The sequence below is a fragment of the Microtus ochrogaster genome, chromosome 19 (assembly GCF_000317375.1).
Source record: "Microtus ochrogaster isolate Prairie Vole_2 chromosome 19, MicOch1.0, whole genome shotgun sequence".
In the NCBI taxonomy this organism is placed as follows: domain Eukaryota; kingdom Metazoa; phylum Chordata; class Mammalia; order Rodentia; family Cricetidae; genus Microtus; species Microtus ochrogaster.
In genome coordinates this window covers 49708979-49719895 of record NC_022021.1, presented here as the reverse complement: position 1 = coordinate 49719895, position 10917 = coordinate 49708979, and positions in this window count along the sequence as shown.

Sequence of the window (10917 nt, the reverse complement as noted above, 5' to 3'; positions counted from 1 at the left end):
TACTTGGTATACAGATGTAGCACCAATTCTAGTTGGTCTTACTGATAATACCCCAGAGGCAGATACAAGGGTTAATCTGAAGACCAGAGAAGCAGAGAGTCCAGCCACGAGAGAGTTCTTTTACCTCTACCAATGCTCAGACTGAAGGGGTGACCCTGTCTTCAGACTGCATCTCCAGACTCTATCTCCACCAGACCTCAGACTGCAACTGTCTCCCCCAAACCTCAGACTGCAGCCATCTCCCCCAAACCTCAGACTGTAGCCGTCTCCCCCAAACCTCAGACTGCAGCCGTCTCCCCCAAACCTCAGACTGCACTGCCCCTGTCTCCTTTCACCTTATATTCCTCTCTTCACCCAGGCATATCATTCCTGTCTCCGCCTCCCTAGTGCTGGGATTAAAGTGTGGGATCCCAAGTGCTGGGATCACCTTTGTGTGAACTCTGTTTATCTTTTTAGACAGATTCAATCTTGTGTAGCCCAGGGTGGCCCTGAACTAACAAATATCCATCTTCCTTTGTTTCCCAAGTGCTGGGATTAAAGGTGTGTGCCACCACCGCCAGCTTCTAGTGGCTTAGCTCTGAACTCTGATCTTCAGGTAAGCTTTATTTGTTAAAACACAAACTATCGCCACACCCACATACAGGAGAGGAAGAGAATCAACTCCTGCAGTCTGTCTTCCGATCCCCATACATGCACCATGACATGTGCACACCACCCTCCCCTCACACACACATAGACAAATACGCTCAGATGAATAAATAAATGTTGAAATATCGGTGAAACTAGGAATGCCAAGTAGCTATTACGTGTCTACTTGATTGGGCCTGTCATCTCTACAAGAGTAAACTGACAAGCCAACAGTCTACCCAGGAAGTGATACCCCCACCCTTCCCTTCACATGGCTCAAGCTAGACTCCCAGGAGGGGACACAATCCCTTCCTTTCCCTAAGCTCACCAGCCATCCCAACCACTCTTGCCAGCCTTAATGGCATCTCTTCACACTGGGTCTTCTTCCTTCTTGTTCCCCTGTGTGGAGCACAGTCAAGTATCCCCTGATGTCAGCATTATGGCCATGGGGTAGCCTCTCTGCCTTCTCTACTCTTGTCTCCCTATCAACCCCCTAGGACAACTCTGTTAATCATTGTTCCCATATCACTACTATTGCATTCCTAAACTCAATTTTATGAAACTTCTCTACCTCAGTTTGTGAATGCCTGTCCAACCTGACCTGTGCCTGCTTCTCACCTCAGATATTCCATGCACGTCGCCTTGGCCCCTTGCTCTCTTGAGACCCTTGCCAACTGCTTTGACTTCAGCACACCAAACTGCCCCAGACTCAGAGGCTGCTGTTGCTCCAACACTTTGTTCTTGTTTGTTTTTCCAGCAGACTTGACTTTTCAAAGGGTTTATGTTTATTTTAAAAAAGCAAGTAGACGGTACAGAGAGGCTTTTCCCCCATGCATTCCTGTCTCTGCCGTGTGCAGCTCCCCAGTACTGCCGACTCCCACCAGTGCTGGGTCATGCTTGTTTGGTGGAGGTTCGCTGTCCACATTAGGCTTCATTCTTGAGTTGGACGTTCTATGGGTTTGTAAAGCTGTATCTGTGTACATCACGGCGTCACAAGAACAGCTCAGCTGCCTTGCTGTGAAACTCCCCTCTGCTTTCCTATTCACTGTTTCTTCCCTAGAGCCCCGGGGCCTCCTCAGTAACTCCACAGTTCCAGCTTTCCCACCTACTCATGACTCACAGAGCAGGCAGCCTTGTTGCATGGGCTTCTTTCATTGATGAATCAATTTAAAGCCCACCCTCCCATACACTTAAATGATTGGCTGCTCATTTCTCCTTAGTGTTCAGTAATATTCCATTGTTGGGATGCTCATTTGTTAATTCACCTTCTAAAGGACATCTTGATTTCCCCCCAAGTTTTGGGGTTATCAGTAAACGTTATATAGATGCTCACATGTGCACTTTTCTGCGGTCCTCAGTTTTCCAGCCCTCTGGGTCAGGATCAAGGCACAGCATTGCTTAGCTTTCCCATTCCCCTTCTCCCCGAGTTGTGATTTTCTTCAGATACCAGCTGGAAAGCTTCCATTAATTCCTCAAATCATGCTTCTTTCAACAACTGTTTTTTGAATGATTGTCATGTGTGAGGAATGATGTCAGCCCCTGGGATACGGCAATAAAGAAAGACATGGGTTATCCTCATGGAAGCCCCCACTCCTGGGAAAAGAGACTGTGAGAAAATGCATAGGCACAGTCTACTGGGAATGGCAGCTGAGAACCAGAGAAGGGATGGGATGAGCTGCATGCCAGCATGCCAGGAAGTTCTCTGACAGCGTAGCCTTGGAACAGGGACATGTATGAGGTGAGGTCAGAGGTCAGGGGAGGGAAAAGGTGCTGTGGGATAATCCTTACGTATGCTGTGAATATGTATTCCGCTGATTGGTTAATAATAAAGCAGATTTGTCCTATAGCAAGGTATAATAAGGCTAGAGAAAGCAAGACTGAAAAAAATAGAGAAGGGCAGAGTCCGATAGAGACCCCAGTGACCTACCCAAGAAGTAAGATGCTGGAGGACAGGTAAAGCCATGAGTGATGTGGCAATACATAGATTAGTGGAAATGGGTTAATTTAAATGTAAGAGCTAGTTAGTAATAAGCCCGAGCAATCGGCCAAGCATTTTGTAATTAACATAAGCTTCTGTGTGTTTATTTGGGATCAGGTAGTCATGAAAAAAGAGAAGAACTTTGCCTTCATTTACACAAAGGAGCCAGAGGGAGTGAAGACCACGGTGAGGGTCTTCACAAGCAGGACACATGGTGGGTAGTAAAGAGGGGACACACTTGTACTAGGAAGGAGAAGACAGGCAGGCATGAAAAGAGTCACTGATGGTTTTCGAATTTTAGGGTTTCCTTTCTTAATCCATGGAAGACATTGTGGATTTACACTTAAAAAGACTTTTATTTTGATGTGCATGGCACATGCGAGTGTTGAAACAGGGGTTGACGCGGCTTGTTTTGAGACAAGGTCAGGGCTGCACAGGCTGTTACTCTTCTTACGCTGCTGCCCTGAGAAGCTGGACATTTGTCCATGTAGGAAGAGAGTTGTGTGAGAGGTCTCAGTATCGGGGGTTGGCTGAAACAAACAGGGATGTAGTTACATGTAGAGGTATGTCAAGTCTAGGATACCTGTGGCGGCATTTCAAATGTATTTTGATAAATAAAGCCTGCCTGAAGATCTGAGAGTAAAACAGTCCTACTGGTCAGCCTTACCAACCAGGTTATGGTAACACACACCTTTAATCCTGGTAGTCACCCTAGTTGCCATAGAAATCAGGTGGTGCATGCCTTTAATACCAGTGGTACACGCCTTTAATCCCAGCCCTATATATGAATTTTTTTCTTTTTTTTCTTTTTCGAGACAGGGTTCCTCCATAGCTTTTGGTTCCTGTCCTGGAACTAGCTCTTGTAGACCATGCTGGCCTCGAACTCACAGAGATCCGCCTGCCTCTGCCTCCCGAGTGCTGGGATTAAAGGCGTGCGCCACCACCGCCCAGCGACCTGCATATGAATTTAATACAAGGGGGAGACAGCTCTCAGACAGTCTCATTCTGAGATTCCTGGGGGCAGGATCACCATTTTCAGACTGAGGTTGAGGTAAAAGAAGTCAGTGGCTGGCTGCTTTGCTTTTCGGATCTTCAGGTTGAACCCCTATTTCTGACCCCGAGTTTTTATTAATCGTGCTTTAGCTACCGTGATGGAGAATGAGAATTTGTAGCTTGCAAATGCCGATATTCTTCCACATTCTTCTAGAAGACTCCCATGAGAAGCAAGCCTACATCTAGGCTCACAAATGTAGACGGATATTTCCTCAGATGGGACCAAAGACATCAAAGGGCTGTTGTGTGGGGGACACTGAGTGGAATCCGTCAGCCCCTGCGTCCGTGACCACAGAGTGGTGTTGTGGGAATCTGTCTCACAGTAAGGTCAGCTTAGAGATGTTCTGATTCAGTCAGCAAAGATGTTCCCTTTCCGTGATGAGACCCAGGGATCACAAACAGGGGGCCTCCCTGTGGGAGTAGCTCTTTGTTTCCTTGGAATATTCCCAGAGGCGGCTTGCGGTTGTCCTAAGGCTCTGATGAGGTTTGTCCTACAACCCTATATGGCATATGGAAGGAGCAATGTACATGACAGCTCCTTCACAGGGAACACAGATGACCCAGGTAAGCAGGCAGGCAGACGAGAGAGGCAAGACCTAGACGTGTCTTGGCTAATGCAAGAAATCAATCAGCCAGCAATATCCTGGGCCTTGTATGAAGAGAGGTGGGATTGAACACAAGGGTTGAGGATCAATTTCAGTATGTTTGAGAGTGGTGGCGGACAGTCTGTGACTCTGGCTTTGGGGATGATGACATTGTGCAAATGAGGAACACTGGTATGGTCATAGAAAAAGGACCTGGCGAGCCCACTTCCTGTGCATGCCATCTAACATATAACAGCATCCACACCCGCAAGGCTTGCATAGGACTGGAAGAGTCCTGAACGATCTCCGATGGGTTCAGAGGGCCGCATCTCTGATTTCATTTCACCTCACCTCACAATTAGTTGCACAACCATCCAGGTGCCAGAAGGAACCAGAGAAATGCTGGTGGCGTGGGTATTTTGAGGCGGGAGAAGCGAACTTGGCTATCAAAGAGACCGTGCAAGAATCTGGCAAGATGGGACAAGAAGATATGGGACCTGGAGAACCCATGCAGCTGGGCTGGGGATATTCCTTACCCCTTTCTTGCTCGCTCAGGTTCTCATGTGCTAACGGTGTCCAGCACATAGTTCTCATTCAGTAAACGTCTGCTCCAGTGCTGGGGTGACAAGAAGAAGAGATGAACAACGCAGGGCTCTGGGCCCAGTGAAGGCGGGTGCTCTAGGTAGCACATCCTCAATGAAGCACCATTACAGCATTGGAGGCGAGTGCCTGAGATTCCGGGAGGCGGGGTCTCGAGTGCGTGTGGGGGATAGGCAGGTGGAAACAGGAAGGGTGCTGGAAAGAGAGAGCCTGAGAAGCTTTAAAGAGATGGTGGTGTCTCAGCCAAGTGTGGAAGACAGGGTTTCTCACACATACCTGAAAGTGGGGTGAAAGTGTGCTGGGTGGGAGGCCCCACTTGTGCCTGAGACTGTACCCTGGGTGGCCTGTTAGGAAGCCTGCTATGTGTAAAACACTGTGCTGGTATCTAGGAGATAACTAAGTCATAAAGCCAATCACACAGGACCAGCCACCTGCCGACTCTGACCTCCAAGTATGCACTGTAGATCAACACAGGCCTTCTGAGAGTTGCTAAAACAAGCAGACCCGTTTATTCATTCCACAGACACCTCGTCCCTACATGATCCTTTAGGCTCTGAGCAACGGTAAAGAACACACCTGTGAGTTCCTACTCTCTCATGCTCACCTACTTCGAATATTTTATCTTTATTTTAGGTGATGTAACCCAGATACTGTGGGGGGATTTCTGGGGTTGTGGGCCTGGAGGGAGTGAACTGGTCATGTCTGGGCAGCCACGCATGACTTGGAGAATGATAGGTGACCATACACAGAAAGTCTGGCTTGGAGCAGACTCACCAGAAGGAAATATGGTTTTGTGTCTGCTGCAGAAGCATCTGGGACCTGTCTGGTCTCTGTCTCTCAGACAATGCTCACAGCAGGAAGGTGAAGGACAGTGAGCAAGGAGGACACAGGCTGGCAGGACATGGCGATGTTCCCTCCAGGACCCCAGGACAAAGCTGGGAGCCCGGATTGCAAGTGTGTGTGTGTGTGTGGGGGGGGTGACAGTGATGGCTGCAGAGGAAGACACAGCTAGCTGTGGAAACAGGATTCAGAGACTCATGGGTGTAGGGAGGGGTGAAGCTGCAAAGAGAAAGATCCAGAAGGACCCAGCACAGCCTTGTATGGAAGCAACCAGAGAAGATGAACCAACACCAGGAGACCTCCCAGGGGACCATGGAATTCTGGGAGGATTCCCTCCTGGGATGGCTAGGTGTGCCACCTGCATGCCCCCAGCAGTCCTTCAGAGTGGCCACCTGGAGTGGGACAGGGAAGAGGTTAAGACCCGGAGAAATGCCATTTTTCTGGTGTTCACTAAGAGTCATGTCTTGAGTATATTGGAGGGAGGAGAGGTGGGTACACATGACACTTGTCGTAACCAGGGAGGATGTATGGGGAGGTGGGAGGTGGTGGGGATGAGGAGGGGGTAAATACTGAAAGCCAGTGTATCCATCATGGATGTTGCTGTGAAGAGGCTGCTTGTTGGCTCCTGGCTGCTCAGCCTCCTGAAATAATCACACAGAATCCATATTATTTAAATCACTGCTTGGCCCATTAGCTCTAGCTTCTTATTTACCAACTCTTACGTCTCAATTTAACCTATTTCCATTAATCTGTGCATCACCACGAGGCCGTGGCCTATGAGCAAAGTTTTTGCATGTCTATCTCTGATGGAGGCTCAATGGCTTCTCCTTGACTCTGCCTCCTTTTTCCCAGCATTTAATTTAGTTTTCCTGGTTTACCCAAGTTCTGCCCTATCAACAGGCCAAGGCAGTTTCTTTATTAACCAATGGTATTCACAGCATACAGAGGGGAATCCCACATCACTTCCCCTTTTCTGCTTAAATAAAATGGAAAGTTTTAACTTTAACATAGTAAAATTACATAAAACAGTTATCAAGCAAGAATTACAGTTATAATAGTTATATCTACTTTATCTTTCATTATAACTAAGAAAAACAACAACTATAACTATAAATTCTTCAACTCCATCAAAGACTCCAGAATGATATATTACCTAAGTAAACAGAAAATGCATTGTAAGCAACTTCCAAAACTCTAGAATTGACAGGGACATCTCACTGCCTGGACAGTCAATCAAAGTCTTTCTGTACCATTGGGACATTCATGTTCAGCCTACAGGCCCATAGTGTCCAACAGATTTTTTTCATGAAGCAGGAAATTTCAAAGACAGATCCGCCTATATTGGCAGTTTGTCTGTGTCCTGCAGAATGTCTATCAGACTCTTTCATGAAGCAGGAACCCTGAAGGACAGTCTCACCTTTAGGCAATTTCAGCAGTCATTTCTCTGTGGGTCCTGCAGGTCCAGTTCACACAGCATACCATCAAGCAGTCCAGGCTATAGCAGTTTATTGCCCAAATGGCTAGCAAACTCCATAAGGAGCATCTTCAATGCCCATATTCTTCTTGAAGTAGATTGGTGCTGCCAGGAGCAGATGTGTCTTGTTGTCATGAAAAATCTTAAGTTCTTAAAACATTTTAAATGCCATATTCTGTCATCTTTGAAAGGTTTGAAGAATGCCTATCCATCTGAAATACATCTCCGTACATCTAGAAAATCTAATATGACTACAAGTTTGACTATTATATGATTATCTATTAACCTATATTTCTTAATTATACATTACATTTTAAATGAGCTACACAAACACAATACCTTAATCAAGAGCAGAAATACACATATAACAAAATTGACCTTAAATTTGTACCAGTAAACCAAGATCCATACCAGTGCAAATCTCCACAGCAGGATGTGAAATCGCCCCCATGGGATTTCACTAGGATCTCTTTTTGCTGCCATCTCAGGGTGGACCTTGGCCTTTACAGCTCCTTTGAGAAAACACAAAGTCCTTTTCAGGTTGCTGGCCAGGCCTGTCTTTTATCAAGTCCCTTGTCTCTTTTATCTTCCAGTTAAAATTTCTCCCAGTCTGGGACTTCCAATCTGCTACTTGAGGGTCTAGCTGGGATGGGGGTAGGGCAAGAAGGCTTGTCTTTACTCCAGTGGGATCCAGCGTATTCCTCCAGTATTGGACAAGGAGAAGCCGAACCAGTGGAGACAAAGTCTATCATGCAGGGCTCTTTCAGCTACGACGTGTTTCAACCTACTTCAAGGCCATAGTGCCCTTCCTCTCATGGCCCCACAAGGGCTGTGAGACTCTGAAGACCCTGCTGCTTTACCATGTGGGCTTTCACCTGCACAGCCTCCGTCAGGGTCAGCCAGGGGCCCCAAAGCACCCCATGATTGACCAAAGATAAAGCAAGACAGGGCCATAAAGATGTCTCACACGGGGTCACTGCAGGGATTCTTGAAGGAAGAAGGCCAGCACCCAGAACTTTGAAGGAGGATCCCTCAGGATTGGGCTTTGACATTTTAAAAATACTTTTTTATTTTTTGAAATTGTAATACAGTTACATAATCTCCACATTCCCTTTCCTCTGTTCAAACATTACTGTATACCTCTCCTCCCTCTCTTTCAAGTTCATGGCCTCTTTTACCATTAATTGTTGTTACGTGTGTGTGTGTGTGTATGTGTGTGGTGTGTGCATGTATGTGTGCTTGTATTTGTGTGTGTGTTTCTAAATGTAACCTGCTCAGTCTGTATATTATTACTTGTAGGTTTGCTTCCAGGGCAGCGTTTGGTATTGGATAACTGTGTTCACCCACTCTCAACATTCCTTAGCTGCCTGTAGTCCTTTGTGTAGGGTGGAGGGCTCGTGAGTTTTTCTGGTCCACATTGGTATATACATGGGTGTCATTTTTACTCAGGTCATGTTTAGGCAGCCATATTGTTAAGACTTCATGGGCATAGCTTCTCTGACACCTGACAGCAAACTCCCTCTTCCTCTGGCCCTTTCGATCTTTCCACTCCCTCTTCTGCTGTGAGCTTTAGGTGAGAGGGTTGTTCTGTAGATGCAGCAGTTAGGACTGGGCTCTGCAGCTCTGCCTTTTGATTGATTGTGATTTTTCAGGTCCCTGTCTGTTCCAAAGAGAAGGATGAGGGGGTAAAGATTCTACTTAACTGTGGGTATGAGGATACAGGTTTAGATTGCTGTTAGGGATTATTGTTGTTTAATAACACGGCAGTTGTAAATTCCCCTCCAAGATCTGTGAGTTCACTAACCCTGGGTAGATATCCAGTACAAAAGATTGCCTTTTGTAGAGAAAGTTTTAAGTCCAATTAAAGAGTTCTTGGTGGCAACCAAGGTATACATACCACTACAGCTCCCTTAGCGTTACTGTGCTATGCTGGATGTTGTTGGGGTTCATAGGTGTCACAGCTGGGCAGGGCTCTCGGGGACAGGGGCTTGGACTTGCGGTGCTGTTGTCATGGTCTCTGCACTGGGAGGAACGAGTCAATGGAACTGGGAACCAATATCATGCCACAAAAAGGCAATAGGATGGAGCTGGCTGTGAAAGAGATACTGCATAAGGGATACAGATGTTGCTGTGTAAGGAACCATTGTGCAGGGGTGAGGATTCAGACACTGAGATGAGCACACTGGAGCAGGAGGTGGGAACTCAGTCACTTTGTGGTATGTAGCTGCACAGCACACATCCCGTGTCCCAGCATCATGAAGCAGACAATATATGGAAAGCGTTGGGTTTGAGAGATCAGCTTAACTTGCAGTTCAGAGTCCGAGAATCACCTTTCCCCCACTAGTAGAAAGTGACAACCAGCAAAGGAAGATCATTCTACTAATGGGTAGCCAGGAGAACCGAATGACAGATGCAAGGGTCCTGGGAGCTGCCTTGGTGTCCAGGACAAACAGAAACAAGTTTTAGTAAGCTGATAGCATCATGGTCAAAGGAGAAGGTCAGAGCTCTGGATGTCTGTGGTTCTGACCACAGTGCATATAGGAGCAGTTTAACTTGCAGCTTCCCTCCGAAGAGCTGCAAACCCCACCTTGGCCCTGACTGATACAGAACATGTGCCAGCCCCATTTCTTACCTCTTGGTGTTCTCTTGCATCTACGCCACTCTGTGGTCTATTGTAGACCAATGTTGTGAAAATGTAGCTCATTCCATGTGTGCACCTGGTTCCCATAAACACAGGCACCGCCCTTTCATATCCCCATCTAGAGGGCTCCTGTGTTAACCTTTGTCCCCTCCAGGCCTGCCTTCCTCCCATGTTAAAGGTTATTATAAACACCACGTAAGCACAAATCAACACAGAGGTCCTACCTGGGTCGGAGCACAGCGGCGTGGAAGCCTGTCTCATTTCTTCTGCCTTCCCGTCTGTCAGTTTTGCGTTCTGTCTAAGCCAAGACTGATTTAAAACAGAGGAGGTCTTGCTGGTCTTTGAGTGAGCACAGGAATTGTCCGCAGAACTGTGTGTGTCCTCAGACTTGACCCATTCTGAAGGGTGGAGCTGAGGGTCATGACCACTTTTCCCTGGAGACACCTGCTGCCCACAACCAAGACAGGTGTATTCCAGAAACGGGAGAATGACCTTTAGGACCAAGCAGAGTTGTCTTACAGGTGTAGAACTAGGTCACTTCTAGAGACCCTGCTTCTGTAGGAGGTCCTAAAGGCCACCTCCATTAAGGAGCTCCTAAAGACTATTGGGAAAGGGCTCTATTTAAAACACTCGCAGGGAAAGATGGCCACCTGGTGGTCATATACTAACATTATCCCTCAGAATGAGAAATTCACACTATCAGAAGACATGGCTCTTAGGGGTGGTTGGGGGGATTTAAAATTCATAACAAAATTCAGCCCACTGTTGGGTAGTTGATCAAACGGAAGACCCTCTTTTCCTTGTGTGTTTGTGTCGGGGTGAAAACACACCTGCATGAGCATGTGTGTGGAAGCCGAGGGCATTCTCCGGTCTCGTTCATTGCCATCCACCTTGTTTGGGAGGCAGAGCCTCTCACTGGCCTGCAGGTCAACAAATATGCTACTCTACCTGACTAGAAAGCCTCGGTGACCTGCTGCCTCTGCTTCCCCAGCACTGAGGTTAAAAACAGGCCTGCTTTCTTTGCATGTTTATCATTTACCTGTGGACTCTAGGAATCTGTCAGCCTTCCCCCCCCCCCCCGCCTGCTTGTGCACTGAGCAGAAAGCCCTTTGATGACTGA